This window comes from Prionailurus bengalensis, chromosome B4, assembly GCF_016509475.1.
Source record: "Prionailurus bengalensis isolate Pbe53 chromosome B4, Fcat_Pben_1.1_paternal_pri, whole genome shotgun sequence".
NCBI lineage: Eukaryota > Metazoa > Chordata > Mammalia > Carnivora > Felidae > Prionailurus > Prionailurus bengalensis.
In genome coordinates, this window is record NC_057358.1 from 124,846,158 (window position 1) to 124,873,236 (window position 27,079).

A 27,079-nucleotide genomic window follows, 5' to 3' on the forward strand; every position below is an offset into this window, starting at 1 on the left:
AGATTAACTATCTTCATACTTAAGATTCTCATAGAAAACACATGTTCTTTTTTTTTAATTTTTTTTTTTACATGTATTTATTTTTTGAGAGACATAGAGAGACCGAGCACAAGTTGGGGAGGGGCAGAGAGAGAGGGAGACACAGAATCGGAAGCAGGCTCCAGGCTCCGAGCTGTCAGCACAGAGCCTGACGCAGGGCTAGAACTCACAAACTGTGAGATCATGACCTGAGCCGAAGTCGGACGCTTAACCGACTGAGCCACCCAGGCGCCCCGAAAACACATACGCTCTTAAACCAACCCTAAGGTATAGGGACACTATACTTTGTGGCCTTAACACATACCCGTTTTGAGCCATACAACTACTTTGTACACAGAAAACAGTACTGGGCTATTGTGCCCAATCTTTGTCAAAAGTTTCTCATCTTTGCATACTTAATGTAGCTGATACCTATGTAAAGTCATCAAATGTCCCTGCAGTCCTACAGTGGACAAATGTATTAAATAAAGTGATGGCTTCTATTGCTTACAGGGAGGTCTCAAAATCAAATCATTACAACTCTTTACATACGCCAGTACATAATAAAAGGTAAAGTATATGGCATCATGTTTTAAATGTGTTAAATAATAAACCGTGTAACTTTATTTACAACTTGAATAATATATATTTTATCAAAATGTTATTTTTATTAAATATGAGGAGACAATGATAATTTTGCCATAAAAACATTTGGTAAATATCCTAAATACTGTTCAGGGCATTTATTTTACAAATACTTACTGAAAGATCTACTTTGCAAGCCAACCAAAAGAAAGCTTGTAATGCACTTATAACTGAATGCTCTTCTCACAAAGTCTGCTCTTTGTAGACTGCCCGGAGTAGAGCCAGCCCTCACAGGCTGGCCAGTGACCAAATTCTCTCTAAAGACTGAACGAAGAGACACAGACACAGCTGTAGCTGGTTTGAGAGTGACGGGCACTGAGCTGCAGGTTCATAACCTCCCCCCCCCCCCCCCCCCCCCCCCCCCCCCCCCGCCAACGCAGAGAGCCTAGGCGAACCGCTGCTGCCGTAGCTGCAGAGGTTTTCAGAGCAATCTACTGCAATGGGTCTAAAGGCCTCAGGTCAGAACACTCAGGCCTGCCTTATACTTGCAAGAGCATCCGCGATCAAGAAATCGGCACTTATTTGATAAGGGACACATGACCCACTGCCCACCCACCAGGTGAGAGTGAGAATGATTGCTGCCCGTACTGCTGCTTTTAGTGAAAACTATTACATCTTTCAATATTTGTTTTCAATTCCTTAGAATGTCTATCTGCTCTCCTGGCATAGGAAAATCAACAGCAAGAAATGGCACACAGAAAAAGAGAAGGAGCTACGGAGGGGACAAGCAGGTGCGAGAGCCTGTCTCATCTACTCATCATTCACTCACTTTTCTTCCTTCCCTATTGTGACTGTGGAGGCTCTTGGAATTCCTACTGGGGAACATTTTCAAATAGATTCTAGGACTCCAGACCTCCTGACTCGGAATATCTGTTATTTGAGGCCTGTATATCTTTCTTTTTAAGCTCCCCAAGGGATAACAGTGCAGACTTCTTGTTGACTTGTCCTGAGAATCCAATGAGTAGATTAAGTACTAGTTGCTTTTTTTTTTTTTTTTTTTTTTTGCCACTCGCAGGTTGATCTGCATGTAGAGAAAAGTCAGTGTTTAAAGACAATCAGTGTCCAGAGTAAAACCAATGTCGAGACTACAGCAGAGGAGAAAACAAGTAGTCCCAGAAAGAGAAAGACAGGCAGAACAGCAGCCTGAAAACCCTTCATGTCGAGTTGCTGAGCTGTACTTCTGGAACTTACGAGATTCCCAGCAGCCTTATATGAGAAGATTGAGCGGGGTTCTGTTCCTTCAACCTATTTGCCCCTTTTTATTTTTTTAAATATTTATTTATTTATTTATTTAGAGAGAGAGAGAGAGAGAGAGAGACAGCACACACAAGTGAGGTAGAATCAGAGAGAGACAGAGAGAGAGAGAGAGAGAGAGAGAGAGAGAGAGAAAATCCCATGCTGCTTCATGCTATTGGCACAGAGCCCAATACAAGGCTGGATCTCACAAACCATGAGACCAGGACCTGAGCCAAAATCAAGAGTGGGACACTTGACTGATTGATTGAGCCACCCAGGGGCCATTGCCCCTTTTTAAAGAATGAGCATTTCACTGCCTCAAAGAGATCCTCAACTAAATAAAATAGAAAACAAACCCCAAAGGGATTGAGTTTTAAGACAAATCTATTCTACTGAAGGGCCTGTGATATATACAGGGAGTTTCTTCCTTTTGAAGTAGAATTATCAGGTTGATCAAAACAGAAATGTGGAGAAATGTAAATAAACCAGAAAGAAGGACAGTAGCATCTGTACCACCATCCAGTCACCCTAAAGTTCAGAAAACTCAAAATGTGTCCTTGGGAAACTTGACCAATTAACCCTAGATAGAAAAATAAAGGAGAGGGTAGGGGTGGGGAAGAGAGGAATTTCTCAAGACATCTCCGTTAGAATATTTTTATGGCTAAGCACAGTCTACACGGTGTTGGCCAAGAGCGATCCAGATGCAAAGACATGTCCAGCTCATACTTTTGTTCCTAATATTCTCATTTCTGCACAAGCTATTCAGAAACTGAGATGGAGAGACAGATACTCATCAGGGTCTCTGTTGACAGAGACCACGGAATAGGGCTGAAATCCAGCCCTAGCCTCCATTCTCAGGGCTACCTTTTTCTGTGAAGCACTGTACAAATTTCAGGGGCACCTGGCTCGCTCAGCCAGTAGAGCTTGAGACTCTTGATCTCGGGGTCGTGAGTTCAAGCCCCACAATGGGTGTAAAGATCACTTTAAAATAAAAATTTATACAAATTTCCATTTCCTGCGTGAACACATTCTTCCTCTATTCCATGCAGTTCTGGTAGGTCTATCAATCAATGGTATCCTACCCTCCAGACTACATGATGACAAATGGTTTGAGCAGAACCTACTTCCTCTCCCGCCATTTCATGTGCAAGTAAAACTCTGGATTGTGAATAACTTGTTCCACAAGTGTTCCATAAGACAAGCAAACATGTCTAGTAAGTTTTAATTTAATAAATGAGTGATGTCTTGCAATACAAGTAATACAAGACACCAAACATCACATGATCACAACTGAGCCAATGGTTCTGAAATTTGCTCTAATATACCAGTGCTTTGGATTACAAGCATGTTCCCAGAACGAATTATGCTCACAAACCAAGGTTTTACTGTATTTTTTTTCTTACTATGTCCTGAGTGCCTACTGAATGCTGAGACTAACATAATTAACAAAATAGGCACCATTCTTGCTTCTAACAGATTTTACCTTGTAGTGGGGAGGAAAAGCAACCAGGTGAGCAAACAAATGAGATAATTTATGATAAAGGCTATAAAAGAGAGAGCTGATTTAACGAAGAGTGAGTAAGTTATAGGACTACCTTAATGTGGAAGGTCTCTGGGAGAGTTGACTCACTTCCCTTTGGAACAACATAATTCTGAAGCTGTCACTTCATCTTCCACCTCAAAAAGTCCCCTCTGCCACCACCACTATTAGTACCACTTGAAGGAAAGCCCATCTACATTAGAAGAGGATCCAAAGAGAGAATCAAAGCCAGGAGATGAAAGGGTCCTGACAACATAATTAGAATGTCTATTTCATTTATTTTAAGCTCATTCCAGTGGTGTTGTTACCAATTATATGGGCCAATAACTCTTCGTTGCATAAGCTAGTCTGAGTGGTGTTTTTTGTCCTAACATCTTTTTTTGTTGTTGTTTAAGAATGCAATTTGGAAATAGTAGGGATTACCTTGTTACAGGCACATGCCGTGGACCATATATCACTATTTTGTGCTGAGGAATATGTGTTTATTTTTATTTTCTCCTTCATTTTATCAAGTTAGTGACTGATCACCAGTTAGTCTAATGCTTGCTTACTGACAAGTTCCATTACCACTCTTAAAGACTCCTTAAACTTTTTTTTTCTTTTAAAGAAATCATCTAGGGGCACCCAAGTGGCTCAGCTGGTTGAGCATCAGACTCTTGATTTCAGCTCAGGTCATAATCTTGCAGTTCATGGTGAAGCCCTGCATCAGGCTCCATGCTGACCACACAGAGCCTACTTGGGATTCTCTCTCTCTCCCTCTCTCTCCAAATAAATAAATAAAATAAAGAACTCATGGAATAATGGATTACAATCGAAATACTTTGTGGTAGATTTAAAATGAGTGATGTACATATATGCCCCCAAATAAAAATTGGTTACTCTATGTTGTTGTTTACCCATGAATGTGTAAAAACAAGTAAAAAATTTTAAAAATAAATAAAAGGAATTGGGCAAAGTTTCCCGTAGCTTTAAGGTGCTTAAGTTAAAGAATGCCAGTGGAGATATCAACCTAGATGAGAAGAAATAGTGTCTTTAGGGGCGTCTGGGTGGCGCAGTCGGTTAAGCGTCCGACTTCAGCCAGGTCACGATCTCGCGGTCCGTGAGTTCGAGCCCCGCGTCGGGCTCTGGGCTGATGGCTCAGAGCCTGGAGCCTGTTTCCGATTCTGTGTCTCCCTCTCTCTCTGCACCTCCCCCGTTCATGCTCTGTCTCTCTCTGTCCCAAAAATAAATAAATGTTGAAAAAAAATTAAAAAAAAAAATAGAAAAAAAGAAATAGTGTCTTTAAAACTTTAGTGGAGTGGCTGAGGCTTAAATTCTGAATTCTTGCTGTCAGTTATAAAGCGACAAACTCTAAGAAAAAATAATCCACTATTTTATTCACTAATGGCCAGTATTTCCACAAAACAGAAGTTTCAAATTAAAAAACAAAAAAATCAGCAGTAGAGTACAAGTAGAATGATTAAAATTGTGGCCTGGGACTTTTTTTTTTTTTTTCCAAAATTTCTAGATGAAAAATACATATTTATCTATACTACTCATCTAACGTCAGTGAAGATATCAGGCATAATTCAAAAACCCTAGATTAAGTGGCTGCATCAAATACTGTTATTTAGCAGTTTTGTTCCAAAGACTCTTTAGGTGCTGAGCACAACCAACACAGGGACAATTCTATTTTAGTGCCTTAGATCCTTGTTACTCCAAGTATGGTTTATGGTCCACCAGCACTGTCATCACCTGGGAGCTTGTTAGAAATGCAGGACCTCCGCTCTCATCCCTAGCCCAACCTGTGAATCAAAACCTGTACTTCTAAAAGCATTCCCAAGTGATTTGTGTACACATGAAAGCTTGAGAAGTGTCTCCCAGTACATTCAAAAAAGAATCTGATTTACATTCATTACACTAAAAATTAGATGTTGTGAAACTTTCAAATGTGAACAAGGATGTGAGCACTGGTAATACATTAAACACTACTAGTGCAACTATAAACATTATACTGCCTTGGAAAACAATTGTTGTATGCTAAAATTAAAGATTCTATGCCCCACATTTCAGCAAATTCCACCCTAAGTTCATATCCTGGAGAGACTCATGCACAGTATACTAGAAGACACATAAAATAATATCCTTAGCAGTATCTTCATACTAGTAAAAAATTGGAATTAACTCAAGAGAAAACATAAATTGTGGGATATTAATACAATGGAATATATGAAGACAGGTAGGATATAATCACAAACTTCAAGAGAATGGGTATATTTGAGTACGTGGTATAAAAGCACACAGAGAGCTTCAAAGATATCGGTTATATTTTTTCAGCTTGATAGTGGATATCTGTTTCTTACTGTTCTTTATTCATATAGACTACATGAGTGCTTCAGTAAGAATGATATTGTAGATTTTATTTTACTCCCATTATTGCTGCCCTCCTATAAGAGAATTATCTCCACCCGTTGCCATGTTACTTGAAGGGACTGTGAGAGAATTCTACTTCCTCATCTCCACTGACAGCAGATTTGGCCATGTGACTTGAATTGGCCAATGGAATAAGAGCAGCAGCAACACCTACAAGCAGAAACAGTTCAGCTATGTCTCCTCTTCCATCTGTCATGAGAATGGCATGTCCTAGGTTAGTGCTACTTCTTCAGACTGGGTCCTGGGACAAAGACCCATGCAGAGCCCCAGCAACTGCGGCCAATACGCGGTAACCCACAGGCAACATGTAAAGTGAGAAAGAAATAAAGCATTGTGGTTGAAAGCCATTGAGAGTTTGGAATTATTACTACAGCATGATCCAACAAAAGCTACCTAAAAGTAAGTATGTAGAAAAGGACCCTGACCCATAGATTCCTACCTATTTTAGTTGAGTCTCTGAGCACTTAAGGGTTCCATCTACAGTTAAAGAATTTTGTAACAGTGGTTTGCAAACATTTAGATCTCATTAAACAGTCAAACTTCTCCCCAAATTTTACCAAAAACAATCTTTCCCACTTGATGGCTGTTAGAATGGCCATCAACAGGACAAAAGATAACAAATGCTGACTAGGATTTGAAGAAAAGGGAACCTTTGTCCACTGCTGGCAGGATTGTAAATTGGTACAGCTATTATGGAAAAAATATGGAGGATCCTCAAAGAATTAAAAATAGAACTACCATATGATCTAGCAATTCCACTTCTGGGAACATATCCAAAGGAATGATCTTTGGATCATTGAAAAGATATCTGTAGCCCTGTGTTCAGAGCAGCATTATTTACAATAGCCAAAACATGAAACAACCTAAGAGTCCACTGAAAGGTAAGTGGATAAAGAAGTTGTGGCGTGCGTGCGTGTGTGTGTGTGTGTGTGTGTGTGCATGTGTGTGTGTGTACATAATGGAATATTATTCAGCCATAAAAAAATAAGGAAATCCTGCCATTTGCAACAACATGGAAAAATCCTGAGGGCATTATGCTAAGTGAAATAAGGCAAAAAGAGAAACACAAATACCACATGATCTCATTTATATGTAGAATCATAAGAAAAAGAAAAGAAAAGAAAAGAAAAAAGAAAAGAAAGGAAAGGACCCAAACGCAGAAAAAGAATCAGATTTGGGATAACCAGAGATAGGGCCAGGGGAAGAGAAGGGCGAATTGGAACAAAAAAGGTTAAAGAGTACAAACTTCCTGTTATAAGATACACAAGTACTAGGGATATAATGTGCAACATGATGACTATAGTTTCCTCAGCTCTATAACATATAAAAGTTGTTAAGAGAGTAAATCTTAATTCTCACCACAAGAAGGAAGGGTTTTTTCCCTCATTTCTTTTTATTCTCTCTATATGGCTTGATGGATGTTAACTTACTATAGTAATTACTTCACAGTCTAAACTTTATGCTGTAAACCTGAAACTCACACAGTGACATATGTCACTTATATCTCAATAAAACTGGAAAAAAATTAAATAAATATATATATAAAATTTTAAAAAAAATTTAATGATCTTTTCTAAAAACTAAGCGTACATAACAATCTCTATCAAAATACCACCAGTATTCTTCACAGAGCTACAACAAACAATCCTAAAATTTGTATGGAATCAGAAAAGACCCAAAATAGCCAAAGCGATCTTGAAAAAGAAAACCAAAGCTGGAGCCATCACAATCCCTGACTTCAAGCTGTATTACAAACCTGTAATCATCAAGACAGTACGGTAGTGGCACAAAAACAGACACTCAGATCAATGGAACAGAATAGAGAATCCAGAAATGGACCCACAAACGTATGGCCAACTAATCTTTGACAAAGCAAGGAAGAATGGCCAGTGAAATAAAGACAATCTCTTCAGCAAATGGTGCTGGGAAAACTGGACAGCAGCATGCAGAAAAATGAACCTGGACCACTTCCTTACACCATACACAAAAACAAACTCAAAATGGATGAAAGACCTAAACGTAAGACAGAAGGCCTCAAAACCCTCAAGGAGAAAGCAGGGAAAAACCTCTTTGACCTTGGCCGCAGCTACTTCTTACTCAACACATCTCCGGAGGCAAGGGAAACAAAAGCAAAAATCAACTATTGGACCTCATCAAAATAAAAACCTTCTGCACAGCAAAGGAAACAATCAGCAAAACTGAAAGGCAACCAACAGAATGGGAGAAGATATTTGTAAATGATATAACAGATAAAGGGATAGCATCCAAAATCTATAAAGAACTTATCAAACTCAACACCCAAAAAACAAATAATCCAGGGAAGAAATGGGCAAAAGACATGGATAGACACTTCGCCAAAGAAGACATCCAGATGGCCAACCAACACATGAAAAAAATGCTCAACATCACTCACCATCAGGAAAACACAAATCAAAACCACAATGAGATCACCTCACACCTGTCAGAATGGCTAAAACTCACAACTCAGTCAACAACAGATGTTGGTGAGGATGCAGAGAAAGAGGATCTCTTTTGCACTGCTGGTGGGAATACAAACTCTGGAAAACAGTATGAAGGTTTCTAAAAAAATTAAAAATAGAACTACCCTATGTCCCAGCAACTGCACTACTAGGTATTTATCCAAGGGATACAGTTGTGCTGTTTTGAAGGGCCACATGCACCCCAATGTTTATGGCAGTACTATCAACAATAACCAAAGTATGGACAGAGCCCAAATGTCCTTCAATAGATGAATGGATAAAAAAGATGTGGTATGTAGTATGTGGTAGTATATGTGTATATACTCAGCAACCAAAAAGAATGAAATTTTGCCATTTGCAACTATGTGGATGGAACTAGAGGGTATTATGCTAAGCGAAATGAGTCAGAGAAAGACAAATATCATAGGACTTCACTCATATGAGAAGCTGAAGATACAAAACAGATAAACATAAGGGAAGGGAAGCAAAAATAATATAAAAATAGGGAGGGGGACAAAACATAAAAGACTCTTAAATACAGAGAACAAACCGAGGGCTGCTAGAGGGGTTGTGGGAGAGGGGATGAGCTAAATGGGTGAGGGGCATTAAGGAATCTACTCCTGAAATCACTGTTGCACTATATGCTAACTTGGATGTAAACTAAAAAATTAATTAATTAACTTTAAAAAATAACTGTACATTTTACCACCAAGAATGAAGAAGGGAGCGGTGCCTGGCTAGCTCAGCTGGAAGAACTTGATCTTGGAGTTGTGAGTTTGAGCCCCATGTTGGGTGTAGAGGTTACTTAAAATGAATAAATAAATTAAAACTTAGAAAAAATATTATATGGGGTGCCTGGGTGGCACAGTTGGTTGAGCATCTGACTTCAGCTCAGGTCATGATCTCGCAGCTCATGAGTTTGAGCCCCACATCGGGCTCTCTGCTGTCAGCACTGAGTCCGGTTCGGATCCTCTGTCCCCCTCTCTCTGCCCGCGCCCCTACTCATATTCTCTCTCTCTCAAAAACAAACATCTAAAAAAATAAATACAATAATTAAAAAAAAGAAAAAAAGAATGCAGAAGAGACAAAATCTTAGACCAAAAGACAGCCTTTCCATTAAACACATTGAGATTAATGAAGAACTCACTCCATGTTCCCCATAAAAGTACTGTCATGGGACAGCACTGGTCTACAGAGTCACATCAGAGAACCACTGACTTAAAGAAATATAAACTAATAATACCAGATACTCCTTATGAATTCAACTTTGCTCACAAAAATGAAAAACACTAGTTCAAATTGCTTGTTTTTAAAAGTTAGGTGGGGTGCCTAGGGTGGCTCAGTCGGTTAGGCGACCCACTTCGGCTCAGGTCATGATCTCGCGGTCCGTGAGTTCGAGCCCCACGTCGGGCTCTGTGCTAACAGCTCAGAACCTGGAGCCTGTTTCAGATTCTGTGTTTCCCTCTCTCTGACCCTCCCCCATTCATGCTTTGTCTCTCTCTGTCTCAAAAATAAATAAACGTTAAAAAAAAATTAAAAAAAAAAAAGTTAGGAAAAGCAGCATATTGTATGTGTGTTGATTTACTACATCATTATCTTGGAGAAAATCTGTTCCTGGTGCCGGAGGAGGCATTGTTTGATTGCAAAGGCTAAATAATACACTTGAAAAATCCAACAGAGCTGTGAGTTACCAGGCCTGTCCTGCCTAATTACTAAGAAAGGCACTAAATGAGAGCTTAATACTTTGTTATCTTCCCACAAGAAAACTGTTTTGAGTTAATCTGTTACCAGCATTCTCACAGTTAGTCAAAAAATCTCAAAACTTGTCCATCAGGTGGGTATATTTATATAAATATATTTGTATAAATTGTATGTATTCGTATAGTGTGCATTCTGCTCCCTTCTGTTTTCTCTTTGACTATGTTTTCTGGTTAGTTATTCAAATGTAGGTAGTTACCACGGAGGATGTATTATGTGGTCAGTTAGTTTTCAGAGAGGTTAGGGCAGACCTCAGCTGACATACAAAATTATTTTCTAGTTTCATAAAAAATTTTGGTTCATTCTTTTGAATAATACTCAGTAAGTACTTAATTGTTTAATTGTATAATCAGTTCATAAAGAAAGATCATGTCTAGTTAATTTGCTTTTTGCAGCACCTAGGCAACAAGTTGACTTTAAGTATTTTCATTTTAAGATCTAAACCTGTATAAACGTAAATCCTCACCAATTTCTCTCAATGATCAACTCCTTTCACTTAAGCAAAAATTATGTTTAAAAGTCTTTTGAGATATCAGTTTCATGACCTGAACACTTCAGGTTCCCCATTTCTTATCCACAATTCCCTTTTCCTAAGGATTTTCCATCAAATCACCTTTCTCAGAGCTCATCCCAATAAGCTCTTAAACAATCGTCCCTCTGGTTTTCTCACGTTCACCCCGACACCACTCTCTGCCATTTTACTGTGACCTCATGCCAACTCCTCCTTCCTTGAACGCTCATCAGAACCTGGGAGGACACTCTAGTCCCATCTATGGGGATCATAGACCTTGACTACTGATTTGTACTGAAGAAGTCTCTTCTCATTTGCGCTAGCCCTGCCACTTTTACTGAAATCATTTCTCATTTTTAGCCCTTGATTTCATTAGCCTCATCCACTGGGCTCCCTATATCGCTTATTTTGGGTTCCTAATGTTTCACAATAACTCACTGCCTTCTACTAGATTACCAAACCCAGGTAAATTATTCGCTCTCCTCTAAACTTCCTTCATTCAATCCAATCTCCTTTATTCAGCTTTTCCACTTCTATACTTCCTACCAAATTGTTCCTAACAGCCAGGAACAATTCATCTCATTCAAAAGGTGATGATAAAAGTATACCACCTCAAAGAAATCTACCCCGAGGCACCTGGGTGGCTCAGCTGGTTAAGCGACCAACTCTTCATTTTGGCTAAGGTTATTGCTTCTCGGCCTTTTGGCCAAGATCAAGTGTTGATTTTGGCTCAGGTCATGATCTCATAGTTTATGAATTCAAGCCCGCATGTGGGGCTCTGTGCTGACAGCATGAAGGCTGCTTGAGATTCTGTCTCTCCCTCTCTCTCTCTCTACCCCTCCCCCACATGCATGTGCTCTCTATCAAAATAAACACTTAAAAAAAAAAACTACCCAAATTAATGTAGGATTAAAGGTACAGAGAGGAAAGAACAGTCAAAATTTATTGCCAACAATAATTAGTAATTTTCCTATCACAGTTTTAAAGAGAGAATTTAAAAAAATTTTTTAAGTTTTTATGTTATTCTTTGAGACAGCATGCACGTGAGGGGGGCTAGTGGGGGGGGAGAGCGGTGGGGAGGGGGGTGCGTAGCAAGAGACAGAGCAAGAGAGAGCAAGAGAGAGCGAGAGACAGAGAGAGAGAGAGAGAGAGAGGGAGAGAATCCCAAGCAGGGCTCAATCCCACGAACCTTGAGATCATGACCTGAGCTGAAATCAAAAGTGGGACGCTTAACTGACTGAGCCACCCAAGCGCCCCAGGAATTTTTCTTTTAAATGAAAGGTATCCATTTGGTTTCCCAATGCCAACTCCCACATGGCACAGATGACATGTTGTGTTTCTTATGATATCTGAATGTATCACTTGGCCCTCAAAAGGTAAAAAATCAATTTGTAATATAAAAGAAATCTCCAGAATTCCAAATGCACCCTCTTGGCTTGGCAGAGGTATATATTTCAAGGTATCCAGTTAAGAATGTAGAACTCGGGGGAAAAAAGCATATAAATGTCTTCTGCTCACATCCCGTAGCTAAACAAGGAAAAGGAACCATCCCACAGTAACAATTCTAAAGAATGAAGGTGAGCCCACTTAATAACTATCCCACAGGCTTTATAAAGGGTTAAGTCTCAAATTGGTCCAAACAACAGATGAGCTATAGTAATTTACATATCTCATAATTTTTATCATTGTTGAGCTCATTTAAAGGTAGTTGGAGGGGCCCCTGGGTGGCTCAGTTGGTTAAGCGTTGGACTTTTGATTTTGGTTCAGGTCATGATTTCATAATTGTGAGATCAAGCCCCATGTCAGGCCTGAGCATAGAGCGTGCTTAAGATTCTCTCTCTGTCTCAGCAGGGGGGGGGGGGCCTGGGTAGCTCAGTCAGTTGAGCATCCGACTTCGGCTCAGGTTACAAACCTGTGGTTCATGAGTGCAAGCCCCACGTTGGGCTCTGTGCTGACAGCTCAGAGCCTGAAGCCTGCTTTGGACTGTGTGTTTCCTTCTCTCTTTGCCCTTCTGCTGCTCATGCTCTCTCTCTCCCTCCCTCAAAAAATAAATAAACATTTAAAAAAATTTTTTTAATAAAATTAAAAAAATAAAAAAAATTCTCTTTCTCCCCCTCTGCCCCTGCCTCACTCTTTTTCTCTCTCTCAAAAAAAATAATAAATAAAATTTAAGAATGGTTTATTTAGAAGGATACGTCAAAATCAAGCTAATGATTCAACTAAAACATATCCCAGAGTTAAGCCATTTCTACTTACCGAGAAAATGTTGACAGAATAAATATGTGTGTCCAAAGAACTATGTGTATTGCATAAACAAAGTACAGTTTATTCTACCAAGTGCCATCAGTTAGATTACATCTAGGCCCTATCAAACCAACCAACTGAAAAATGAGGAAAAAATTCAACCATTTAACTAGATATTCTGATTAAATTCAGAGCAATACACAAATAGTTTTAATAACACAGGAAGCCAACTATTACCAAGAACATCAGTTAGTGCTACTGTTTGAAAAAAACTTGAGGAATAGTTGGGTGGCAAACAAGTTTAATCAGAGAACTCTGTTTTGAAGTTGAGAAAGCGCTTTTCAACAACAAAACAGTTTATTTCTCCTACTCTGTCTTCAACATTTCTTACACGTATCTTATTCAAAAATGACCACTTAACACTCTCTCCTTCAATTGACAAGCTATTGACATTCATTAATTTCCTGCAAACTCCTGCTGAGAACATCACCTTCTCATCAATCATTCATGTATAAAGTCATAAGAAACTTTAGAAATAATAGCTACAGACAGAGTTGCTACTGAAAACTGGTATTTTTGTTTTCTTTAATAAATATTGAGCCCCCCCCCTTTTTTTTTTTTACTTCAGCAGCAAGGAAACTGATAGCTATAGTTAAAATTCAAATCTATGATTAATGTATTCATCTTAATGTTATACTCCTAGTTTTACTTTGTCTAGTACTAGTCTTGTAATTCTTTTTTTAAAAAGCCAACATTTCTTTTTTTTTTTTTTTTTTAATTTTTTTTTTCAACGTTTATTTATTTTTGGGACAGAGAGAGACAGAGCATGAACGGGGGAGGGGCAGAGAGAGAAGGAGACACAGAATCGGAAACAGGCTCCAGGCTCTGAGCCATCAGCCCAGAGCCCGACGCGGGGCTCGAACTCACGGACCACGAGATCGTGACCTGGCTGAAGTCGGACGCTTAACCGACTGCGCCACCCAGGCGCCCCAAAGCCAACATTTCTTGTAGGTGTTGTTTTTTTATAAACTGACTCAACACCTCTGTGTAAAAGATAGTGTACATAAGAATAAAACATAAATAATGCATTTCCTTACCAGTGTTCTCTGGCACTTGTAAGTCTAAAATACCTAAATTTAGAAAGTAAGTAATGACTTCATCAGCATTTCAAATTTTAAACATTTTTCCGAACTCCTACAAAAGTATACTTTCATACTTTTCCCCCATAACACATCCTTATATTCTTACAGAGAATTCAACCCTGAAAAGGTAAACCCACTTCTAGACCAACATAAAATATACCATCAGCTCTGCGTATAATTGAACTAAAAATTGAAAATGAACTCTTTCAGAATTTTAAGGTACAGAAAGGATGCCAATGTTCCAAAGTTTAAAAGAAAAAAAAATCCTATTTTTAAGAACAGAGAAAGGAAGAAAAAAGCTGATGTGTCAAAATTTAAAAGAAAAACGAAACTTTCTTTTTAAGAAAAGAGAAAGGAAAAAATGATTTGCCACAGATGAAGTCAGCATTTTTTTCTACATTTTAAGACCAGGAGGGTCCCATAATTTTCACAGTATCTCATTGCAACTATTTACTTAAAGCACTTCTACTCACCCACAGCTCCCCCCTCCCCCGGCCCCAGATCTCAGAGGTGAAGCAGTGAACTAACTGATGGGCAGGCCATATTACATTACCTTCCCAAGTGATAAAACAGCACAGCTCCCTCACGGAGGTGTTCCTCAGGCGGCAGCCTAACACCACCTTCCCCCGCTGGGACACCTGCTCAATGGCACCACCCAGAAAGATGAAGTTGATCTTCTACCTTCCCAGGCTGTGCTTTCCCTCAAGGGTGCTCCCTGGTACATAGCGCTGTGAAGTCAGTTCAAGTGCACAGACTCAGTACAAGAGACGATACACAGATGAGGTAAACTACAGGTACACAGTGTTATGTTACTTGATTATCTTGGCAACAAAGTGAAACAATGGCCTAACTCCGTATCTTTACTCCCTGCAATCAAGTCTCTTCTCTACCCTTTGGTCAGGGCTGTGTACCTTTTTACTCAAATACCAGTTGGGCGGGGGCGGGGGGGGGGGACGGGGAAAAAGGTTGGGGGAGGCTCTGGGTCCAACTTGAAGTTCAAGCTAACTATACTCAAAGCCACCTAAAAACCAGCCTAGTTGTCATGATGGTCTTTGCTCGTAAAAATATCCTGACTACCCTTCCTTCTTTCCCTGCTCATTTGAAACTGTTCTAATTCCCACTAGCATAGAGGGAGGTTTTTTTAAATTTTTTTTTTTTTTGGTCTTCAGTGCAAAAAAAAAAAAAAAGAAGAAGAAGAAGAAGAAGAAGAAGAAGAGGCAAAGATACACAAAACTTGTTTATTCTGGAAACCCATCATTCCGAGATAATCACTGATGACATAGTGGTATATAACTTTACTATATTTTAATATATATATATATATATATATATATATTCAAAACAAAAATAGGTTTATATTGTACATATTATTTTACATCCTGCCTTTTGCATTTCATAAAATATCCCCCCAAATTTCCTTATCAATATTACTCTACCGAGTTACTATTAATGGTTACTTACAATTTCCTCTTTCTGAAATTCCTCAGAGCTCTAAACTTGCCTCTTCCTTCCTACTTCTCCCTCTGCACTCATCTCTCAATAAGAACAGCACAACCAAAAAGCAACAGCCTTCATTTAAAGAACACAACCTAAACACTGCCAGATAGCTGACAAACGGTTGCATTCATTTTTCATAGCCATGATTTCATTTATACTTTATACTTGTTACATAATTGCAGATGAATAACTACATGTGCCCACCAAGCTCCAAAGCAGGGCCAGATTACCACCAAGTCTATGGCGGGTCTCCCTCATAATCCATCACATGTAATTCAAAATGACTCATATAATTCAAAGTAACTCCAGGGACTCCTAGGTGGCTTAGTTGGCTAAGTGTCCCGACTCTTGATCTCAGTTCAGGTCTTTTTCTCAGGGCTGGGAGTTCAAGCCCTGCACTGGGCTCCACACTGGGTGTGGAGACTACAGTAATAATAATAATAATAATAATAATAATAATAATAACACCCCCAAAGTAAGAGTCACAAAAAGGTATTATTTTTCCCAAGACTACCTCACTATTTCTTTAAAAAACATTAATTTTTTTCTCTCTCTTTTGGTACTTCCTTGCTAATGCTCAAACACATGCTTGGATTGCCTAGTAAGCACTGCCCCCAGGGTTGAGAAAGGGATAGGTTTTGTTCTAAAGAGTAATAGCATTTAGAATTCAGATTACAAAATCTATTCACAAAATCCCATACCTGAGTATACAGATTTCAGTCAAGTACGTTTTGAAAAGGAGAGAATATTAACTGTCTGTTCAAAGTTGTAGACCCGATGTGGAATCACTGGCAAATGCGTTATGCTGTGTTTGAAACTGTACAAAGCTTACCGAGATATTTACTATGCTTTCATTAAATGGGTTAATCAATAACAGGGCTTGCACTGAGTGATTTTACGGGGAAATTTCAAGTGACTCATTTAGCACATCTCCACACTTCAATTACGAGAGATGAGCTTCTTACAAAAACTTAAATGTCAAGAAGTGTCCACACGCCAATGATATTGACAGTAGTTAAGTCAAACTGCTGTGTCTTAAATCCTGACTTTTACTAGCTGTGGGATCTATGCCTCTATATCTCCGTTTCCTCATGAAAAACAAACAAACAAACAAACAAACAAACAAACCTCCCTAACTGGGTTTTCATAAAGATTAAATGACTTAATACACGTAAAATGCTTACATCAGTGTACTGAGTCTTCAAAATATGTTTAGCTAATTATCATTATGCATCATTAGTTTTATACTTTATAAAAGGTTCAAAACCTAATATTCCACCTCTTTCTCCCCATACTAGGGAATATACTATACCATACAATCACAAAAATATTATAAATTGCTAGGTTGAACCCCTGGCTTATAACTTTCAGATCAACTGTTTTGTCCCAATTTTCTCTAAAAAAAATAAACTGAGGTTAAATATTTATCTTTTATACAACTTATCCAATCTTGCTTTTAATTACACTGCCAGTATGCTATAAAGCGGTGTGTGTGTGTGTGTGTGTACATATATATTTATATACATATATATATATATATTGACCAGTTTGTACATACACTAAACAGTACACGTACTGAACAATACGGGTCTTCAGGAAACCGGTACTTTAAAAGAAAAAAAGAAAATGAAAGCTGAAATAGGAAGTAGCTCTAATATTGTTGTTAAGTTTACACACCATACCTGGTGTATCTTTCATTTTTAAAACGATATCTAAATAACATTTTTACAGTTTACAAGGGACACAGACTACCTTAAACCACACCGTAAGGTTTATTCTAGACTGAAAACTAAGTCTACTCAACCAGAACATGACGCACTAGAAAGACAGAATCCATCATGAGTCTGCCTGGGGTTATTTTGAAACCTTATCATCTGTGAATGCTAGAGTACAAGAGTTTTCTGCTTTAAAAGAAAAGAAAAGAAAAGAAAATGTTATTAAAAATTCTTTGTTAATTATTTATCTAAAAACATAGAGGAAAGTGGCAGAGTGTGAAGAAAATAGCAGACAGCACTCTGGACTCTCACATAGTCTTCTTCGAAAACCTGGGAGACAGACATGTTCATACCCAGCAGTTTGGGAAACTGAGTCTTGAAGAGGTTAAGTAATATGCCCAAGTTGTAAAGTTAGTAAGATAAAGATACAGGACTTGAATTCATGGCTTGCTGACTAACCAGCTCATGATAAGGAAGATGCTACAGGCATTCTCTGTGTTATGATCCTTCTGTCCCAGAGCAGGCCATGGGGGACAAGGATTACAGAACCAAGATCCTTCCAACACTCGTTCTCAACTCTGCTCATGCCTAACACTGGAATCCAGTAAATTGGGTTCAAGTTATTTTTTAACACAGCTGATGGTTCAAGAATGAAAACAGCTCCTTCTGAAGTCTCATCCCTAACTCACAGGTGAATTCTCTGCATTTTCTTCGATTATTCAATTAATAAGTTAACAAGTATTTCCTGAAGACCCAGAAATGTAGCGGTATCATAAATTGCCCTTTTATAAGTCACATATAAAACTGCAGAAAAGGAAGAGACCACTTCTATCTTAGTAGTACCTGCCCCCCCCCCCCCCGCAAATGCTCTTTCTTTGCAAAACATTATTGCCCTTATTTACACAAAGGTCATCCTTTACTAGTTTATGAGCTTTTGATACAAAATTCTGCGTATTTCCTATTCAACATTAGTCAAAATGTAGGTGTTCACTAAATACCTGTTGAAGGAAGGAATGAACAAAACAATGGTGAACAAAACCTTAAAGAACAGGTAAGATTTAGGTGCGCCTGCGTGGCTCAGTCAGTTGAGCGTCCAACTTCAGCTCATGTCATGATCTCATAGCTTGTGGGTTTGAGCCCCACCTCGGGCTCTGCACTGACAGCTCAGAGTCTGGAGCCTGCTTCGGAGTATATCTCCTTCTCTCTCTGCCCCTTCCCTGCTCATACTGTCTCTCTCTCTCTCTCTCAAAATAAATAAACATAATAATAAAAAAAATTTAAAGAACAGGTAAGATTTAGAGAGATGGGAAAAAAGGTAGGGGTTGGGGGAGAGTGGATTCCAACAAGGTGACTGGTTACCATCCATAAAACTGCTGGGGAAAATAGACAGGTCTATGTGGAACATTCATGTCACTATGTAGCAAAATGGTGAACTGGGTAAGATCTGGAATTCCTTAGTAGGGTGTTTAGGACTTCCTTTTCTTATCTATCTATCTATCTATCTATCTATCTATCTATCTATTTATAGCAAACAGGAGAGAGGGGCAGAGAGAGAGAGAGAATCCCAAGCAGGCTCCTATCTATTTATTTATTTATAGTGAGCGGAGGGGGGGGAGGGGGCAGAGAGAGAGAGAGAGAGAGAGAGAGAGAGAGAGAGAGAATCCCAAAAAGGCTCCACCTCCATGCCCAGTGCAGAGCCCAACGTGGGGCTTGATCCCATGACCCTGGGATCATGACCTGAGCTGAAACCAAGAGTCAAATGCTCAACCCACTGGGCCACTTAGGTGCCCCTAAACATTTACTTTTAATGCAGAGCAATTATTTGTTTAAATTAAACCCTATGTGAAATCCCTATATATAAAACAGGAACAGACAAAGCAGTATAGAGTGAAGCACCCTGCTTCCCATCCACTAGGTTTCTACCTACCTAACTTGAGAAGACCCAGAAGCCCCTCATGAGAGCACAATTTGAAAAACACTGGGTTAAAGAAAGGTCTGGAAGGGCAGATACCAAAGTGCTCAGAGTATTTACTTCTAAAGAACCAGGTTGGCCTCAGTCGTGGGGTAGGGTAAGGAAGGACTTGAAACACCACTTTCGCTTTTTAAATCCTGTATATTTTTATATTATCTGTACTTTTGCTTATATCGAGCACTTCTGTTTTAAAGTTTATTTATTTATTTTGAGAGAGAGAGCAAGAACGAGTGTGAGCGGTGGAGGGACAGAGAGAAGGAGAGAGACAATCCCAAGTAGGCTCTGCACTGTCAGTACAGAGCCTGACTAGGGGCTTGATCTCACAAACCACAGGATCATGACCTAAGCCGAAATCAAGAGTTGGACCGTTAAGTGACTGAACTACCCAGGGGCCTTTATTGAGCACTTTTTATTTTTTAATTTAAAAAGTAATAAATAAGAAACCATTGCTCTACAACGGCACTTTCAATGGTTAAATTTCAAGTGCACTGCCACATTGTAATGAATCACTTCCCTATAGCAGGGCATTTTCTTGACTAAACTACATTGCACCGAAAATGAACATCTTGGTGCATAATAATTTCCCATATTTAGAATGATTTCCTGAGGATAAATTTATACAAGTTAGCAGCTTCAATTTAGGTTCTACAATGCACTGCTTAAAATAGGACTCTGTAGAACATAAAAATACAAGACTCAGTAAGTATTTTTAAAAAAGCCATCCCATATTAGCAAAATTAGATTCTAGCACTCATGTTTAAGCTACATAAAATCTAATTTACAAAACTAATTAGCCAAGTTTCCACATCTCAAAAGTATATTAAAGAGAAATTTGAATCAGAACTTGAAATCTCTCTACCTTTCATGAATTTTTCATAACTTCTCTTGCCACTTATCGAAACCATACACTTAAAGAATTTTTCCTTCACAGTTGGGTTTCACAATCTAATTCTGTGAAGTCACAGTACTGTGACAGTACAATCATTCTCTGGCAACAAACTGACATCATTAAATTCTTATTTGTAAGTTCTTTGGGTGTATGGATGTTCTATTTTTACTTCTTCTAAAACCAAAATTTATTCTCTGTTGCCTCTCCACTAAGCTCATATGATTGATACATTTTAATCTAATTTATTCTCTTTGTTCCTAACCATCTTTATAAAACTGTCTTCTGGTGAGTGCTCCGAAAATGCCCATCCAAACAAAATATAAATGACTGCTAGATTGCCTCCTCGTATGAACAATCTGTCATTGCTCTGTAGTCCTTGAGAAGAAAAACTCCCAGATCAGAAAGTCTCTTATTTTTCTTCTCTCTGCTACTGCTTTAGAATAACATTAGAGTACTTTTTGTTAAATATTATCTTTTAAATAAATCAATATGATTCTATCACTAACATGATTCCAAATGAGAAAACAAGAATTGATGGGGGGGGGGGGGATGGGGAGAGAGAAAGAGAGAGGTAGAGGGACAGAGGGAGAGAGAGAATCATAAGCATGGGGCTTGATCCCACAACCCTGGGATCATGACCTGAGCTGAAATCAAGAGTCAGACGCCCAACCAACGGAGCCACCCCAGGCACCCCCAAAAAAGAATTTCTAATAAAACCTTTTTCTTTTTCCAAAAGCAAGTATTATTAGAAACATCAAGGTCATTTCTACTACCATGTAACAGTTCTAATACACAGGATATTTAGACTCTATCAACAAAGATTTTCTTAATCCCTACTGGGTACCAAGCACTAAGCTAAATGCCAGAGGTTCAACATGAGACAGATCTTTCCATCAGTGCAAAGGCACTTAGGCAGACAATAAGTCTTTATGAAATGGGAGGTTCCATTTCATAGAAGAAAGATTCTTTAGAAAAAATAGATTAGAACCAAATTTGGAATACCTGTAACACTGGGCCAAGGAATTTGCGGTTTGTATTTGAGTAGAGAAAGACCAGGCACTCAGAAGTATCTCTGGAAAATAATAAATCTAATCAGACCCTTTTCAGTGGCTTCTCATTTCCTCTAAAATAAATCCAAATTCTTTAACAAGGTTAACTAAATCCTGTATAATCATTCCCATCCACCTTTGCCTGTGGTCACACAGGCTTTTTGTCTATTTCCTCTATTGCAGACATTTTCAAACTTTACATATTACAATCTAGTAACTATGTGTGACACATTTTCTTTTTTAAAAGATGCAGATCACAGGGGCACCTGGGTGGCTCAGTCGGTTAAGTATCCAACTTCAGCTCAGGTCATGATCTCATGGTCCGTGAGTTCGAGCCCCACATCAGGCTCTGTGCTGACAGCTCAGAGCCTGGAGCCTGCTTTGGATTCTGTGTATGTCTCTCTCTCTCTGCCCCCCCCCCTCTCAAAAATAAAATAAAAACATAAAAAAAATTTTTTTTAATAAATAAATAAATCAAAGATGCAGATCACAATCCACTAAATTGAATTTACAATCTACTGGTAGCTGCCCAGGAGCCTGCAGTTTGAAAAATACTGCTTTAGTATACCACCCTCTCTCTCCCTTCTTGGCCTTTCCGTATGTTCCTGTTTCCTGAAACTCTTGCTCATCCTCACTCTTCCCTTTCACCTGGCTACTTCCTATTCCACTTTGTGACCTTGGGGCTCAGCCATCACTTCCCCTGACCCTCTCAGATTGGGTTCCCCTCTTCTGGTCCCAAAGTACTCTAAGCTTTCTAACATTTATTACTCTTTATTGTAATTGTTTCTGCACTAGCTGTCTCTCTAGGCTGTAAACTCCATGAGAGCAAGGACCCATTCTTGTTCACTGCTGAATCCCAAGGGCCCAGCCCAGTGCCTATTAGACACTCAGTAAATAAATACTGGAGGAGTAAAACAAGTTAGGAAAAAGACTTAATAATCTATACATTTAACCATACAATGAAATGATCACCCACTTAAAAAAACTCTTCCAAGGAAAACATGACCTCAGCTCCAATTTTATAAATGATTAATTTCCTAGGCTAGTCTACGAAACGCAAGAGGATGGCTTCTTATTTTTCTAATGACAGCAGAACCTTCACTCCTCTGAGTAGGAGAAATCGGGATTGAAGGGGGGCCATGGAAGGGACACTTTTCTCTTACCCCAGCAGCAATTCCTCTGAGAAAGTGATTTACCTAAGGGCTAAGATAAGAATAAAGGTCAATATTCCAGACAGGCCCCGCCCCCAAGCTCTCACTGGCTGTCTGGAACTTGGACGCCTTCAAAGAAAGTTTCCTTTCCCATTCCAACCCCTAGAAGGTAAACTTCCTGATTCAGGACTTTCCCTCCCTGCAGGTGAGACCTGTACCTTAGGTGCTACAGTTGCCTCTAGGTAGGCAAATTAAGAAGGAATAGAGAAAGCAGGGATCTAAACTAAGTTTTCCAATCCAGCTTTACCAGAAATAACAAACTATTTTAACAGTATTTTCATCTTCATCTGGTTTCTTTACTCTGATCTCAAGAAACCAGAATCTGGAGACAGAAGGGGTGCAATTAGCACACTGAAAAGCTTACACATGCACAACAGTCATCGCAATCTGACTTCAGGGTCCTAGGAGGAGAGTAGCATGGAGAAGCAAGGTGGGGAAAAGGGGAAGAGGAATGGAATGAAGGAGAAAAAGGTTCTTCCACTTGTGCTATTTAGAATTTCTCTTGGGCAAAAATATCTCGATATATTGAATCTATCTTCATATCCTACAACCTTCCCTTCCAAATTCTCATTCTTGCTTTTCTTGACTCTTCTTCCAGACCTTTTATGCTGTCCAAAGATCTCCATTTTCAACACCCACACTTCTAGAAATACAGCAAGTTTTGCCAAACCCGCAAAATGTTCCATGATCTCATACTACTTACCTCTCTTATCCTTCTTCAAGTCAAAATTCCCATTTCCTCAGTGTAGCTGATCAAGGGGAAAGCAATCTGAATAAATCCATTCACATTAAGATAGAATAACTGATTGACAGTCCTAGCCTTTGAACCCTACTGGAGATATATATGCCTTATATATATTAAAACACATACAGTATTTTTAAGTTACAGAAATCTAACTACAATAATCTCAGAGAAAAGATGAGAGGTGCCTAGAAGTCCACCATAAAGGAGGCAGGGTCTGCTCTGACCACCATTTCCCAGGGATCATGTCCCCAAATTGTTCCTACTTTTCATTGTCCTCGACTCTCAGTCCTTAATAAGTGACACTAAAAACTCCAGAGTGCAGAGAAGGCCACCTTGGAAAACATTTGTAGCCTCGGGACATTTACATATCCTTTGGGTGAGTCAGTAACAAACTATTAGTTTGGATGGGTGATATTTTCAACATGTTTGATAATCATTCCATTAGCTAAAAGAAAAACATACACTCAGCTTATACAGTGAAATTATGCATTCTATGAAGGAAGTCAATGAGGCATAAAAGGGTTAAATGTTTGCATTGTTATATAATTTAGTAGTTGAAAAGCAGGATTGGGCTTTTCTTCACACTTTTATTCAGCTGCTTATCCATTAATTCCACTTGGAAATCTTTAATTTTATTTTCTATAACATTTCTGAAATTTGGAAGTATACTTTTGAACAGTCACATTAGGATAATAGGAAAGTGAGCCTGAACTCCTGAGAGACAGGTGCCGTGTCTTTTCCAGTGGTTTTTGCTATAAAAGAGCTGAGGCTAACACTGAATTTGTGTGTACTCAGAAATTAACCACGAAATAAGCATAGTTGCGTTCACTCAGCTCTAAGTGGCTCTTAACTTCAGCGCCATCAGAAAAATTTGCCCCCCCCACAGATGAATACAACTGTAATAAAACTACACGAACTTAGTAAAATAAGACCTTCCACTTTGCTTGAGCAGGTAAGTATATGAAATTTTAATTGAATCATTGGTGTTTGCCATTTTTTATTTGTTTAGCTAGCCATCAATCCGAGTTATTTGTAATTACAGTGATAACTGGGACTTTTTTCAAACCAAGCAAAGAATATATGAAAACACCAACTGTGTGTGGTCTCTCTTGTGGCTTTTCTCAAGATACCAGAAAGGGAAACAGGCAGTAAGACACCCAAAAATTGACAGGTTGGGTATTCTGAAAAAAGCATAAATGGCACTTAGTTTCGCCCAAGTAGAAGCACCATGTCACTTGCTATCAGGTTGGTTGGCTTTTTTAAAGTTTACTAGCCCCCAAACCTAAAATTCCGTCCACAAATGAACAATACAACAGTAAAAAGACAAACACCCGACATGTAAGAAAAAAGACAAATAACCCAATTAAAATATAGGCAAAGGATACGAAGAGACATTTCTCCAAAGAAGCCGTACAAACAGCAAATAAGAACACGAAAAGATGCTCAACATGATTGGTCATCAGGTAAATGCAAATCAATACCACTTCCCACCCACTAGCATAGCTATAATAAAAACTACCCAATAGACAGTAACAAGTGTTGGCCAACAGGTGGAGAATTTGGAACCCTCATACACTGGCAGGAATGTAAAAGGTTGCAGCTACTATGGAAAAGTTTGGCTGTTCCTCAACAAGCTAATCATATATACACCCAAGAAAAATGACAGCATATACCCACATAAAAACTTGCACACAAATATTCATAGCAGCATTATTCACAATGACCAAAAGTGGAAACACCCTTAATGTCCATCAAGTGATGAATGCATAGACAATATCTGAAACTATGCTACACCAATATAAGGGAATAGTACCCAGCCATGAAAAAGAATACGGATACACGCTACAAAACGGATGAACCCTGAAAACACTTTTCTATGCGAAAGAGGCCAGACACAAAAAGTCACCTACTGTATGATTCCATTCATATGAAATTTCCAGAACAGGCAAATCCTTAGGGAAAGGACGTAGATTAATGGTTGCCAGAGGGTGGGCTAAGGGAGAAATGAGAAATGGCTGCTAATGGGTCAAAGGGTTTCATTTTGACGTGATGCTAATGTTCAGGATAGTGGTGATAGTTGCAAAACTTTGTGACTATGTGAAGGCCGCACTTTTGAAAGGGCGAATTTTACGGTGCGTGCAGTATATCTCAATTAAAAAAAAAAAACCCAAGTGCTCATTTACAGACAGTCGACACGTAATATGCATGTAAATGGTAAATACATAATTACATACGAACATATGATCTCTCCATGTAGATGGACGTTTGGGGGGGGGGGGGGTTAACTGAGATGCGTGTATTTCACTTACATAAAGAAAAGAATCAAAGAGGGCGGGGACACAGAGCAACTGCGGAGCCCTGAAGCAGCGGAGCCGGGGTGTGCCCCGAGCCCGCCCGGCGGCGTCTCCAGCCCAGCTCACCTTCCACCCATCACTCGGCCACCATCCGCTGCCGGGCCCAGCGGGGCTCGGGGCCGCCCGCCCGTCCAGCCGCGGCTGCCGGCAGCCGGCGCCCAGGGCCAGCCTGCGGTCCCGCCCGAGGTGGGGCAGGCGCGGGGGCCCGAGGGGGTGGGGAGCCACGGCGGCTCGGGAGGGGCGCGCCGCCGCTCCCCGTCGCCCCGGCCGCTGGGTCCCGAGCCCGGTCCCGCCCCTCCTCCCTCCAGTACCTGGGATGCGCCCGAACCCGGCGCCGCGGCCAAAGCCCAGCCTTCCCCTCCATTATCACCTGCCCCGGAGCGCGGCCGCGGCGGCCGGTGTAAGGAGAGGGGACCCCGCCTCCTCAGACGCGACCGGGGCACCCGGGGCGGGGGACGGAAGGAGCATTCACCTGGTCCCCAGCGGCGGCCGCGGCGGCGGCGGCTGGCGGCTGCCCGGGGCCGCGGCTCCTTCCTGCTCGCGCGCCTCCTCGCGCCCTCGCCGGCCCGGCGCTGACAGCCCGGGAGCCGGCGCCCGCGGCTCGCTCGCTCCCCGCCCCCGCGCGGCCGCCCCGCGCACGCGCAGCCGCGCCGCCGCCCCAGGGGAAGCGAGCGCCTGGTGATGTGGCCGCGGGGGCGGCGACCTGGAGCGCGAGCGCCGCCCCCTCCCGGACCCCTGGCCGCCCCCTGAAAGCCGCGGGCCCGGGGCGAGAGCGAGGAGAGCACTGGGTCGGGGGCATGGGGTGGGGGGAGGGAATCTTCGGGGAGCCCTACCCGGGAGGGAAGGGCTGTGGCCTTTCGGGAGCCCCCTCCATCCCCGCAGACCCACGCCCATCCACATCGCCAGCTGCTCCTAGGTCCGAACCTCCGAATCTATGACTCATGATTTCTGTTCTCAGACCAGGGGCCTCCTGGTGGCTGGGTTCGTGTTTCCTTCTCGTAGACTGGAATGAAAACCAAAGCGTTTGCAACTCTCCGCTGGCCTTTCCGCGGAGCAGCGCAGCAGGGGCCGAGCCGGAGCCGAGGTCAGAGAGAGAAGGGGGTGGCCCCGTAAGGGGATTGGATTTAGGGCGGCTCCCAGCACCCTCCCGGTGGGAGAGAGGTGGAGAAGCAAAGGGCACGGGCACGGGGGAAGTAGCCGGGATCCCAAGCCTTTTCAAGTTCGCCACAACCTAGGTGAAAGTGACCAAAGTTTGCAGTGTAAACCGAGAAGTCTTGATCTAACAACTATTGAGCACCTTTTGTATAGGACTCAGGTATTGGCCTACGCTCGGGGGACATTCCAGTGAACAAAACATAGGTGTCGGTCCTCAGGCACTTATTCTGAAAGACTGTCATTTTAAAAATGACACAGCTGGTGGCACTCATTTTCTCAGAGCAAAGTTTCCAACTGTCAGTCACGCCCGTGATTTAGTAGCAGCTTTTCAGGTGCTAAGGGACAGCAGAGCATACGTTTATCCAGTTTTTTTTTTTTTTTTCTGTTTTTCTCCTTTACAATCAAACTGAGTTTTGACCTTCACATTCAGGGTGAAGTATGCCTCCGTGTCAGGCTTGATCCTGTGCATCAATGCTTTTTATAATGGTGTATGCAGGGTTCTTCAT

General features: G+C 40.6%; 1 protein-coding gene across 4 annotated transcripts in view; it reads right to left on the bottom strand.

Annotated features, from left to right (window-relative positions):
- The window catches only part of SLC41A2 (solute carrier family 41 member 2), a 125,247-nt gene extending 99,214 nt beyond the window's left edge, over positions 1-26,033 (bottom strand). The window contains exon 1 of one of the 4 annotated variants that reach the window (XM_043562383.1): positions 25,891-26,033. The gene's annotated coding sequence lies outside the window, so the exon portion shown is untranslated. Of the gene's footprint in view, positions 1-12,512; positions 12,566-14,539; positions 14,848-20,029; positions 20,114-25,890 lie in introns of those variants that run through there. The other 3 variants (XM_043562381.1, XM_043562380.1, XM_043562382.1) reach the window with 3 other exon arrangements.
- Positions 26,034-27,079: the final 1,046 nt, after the last annotated feature.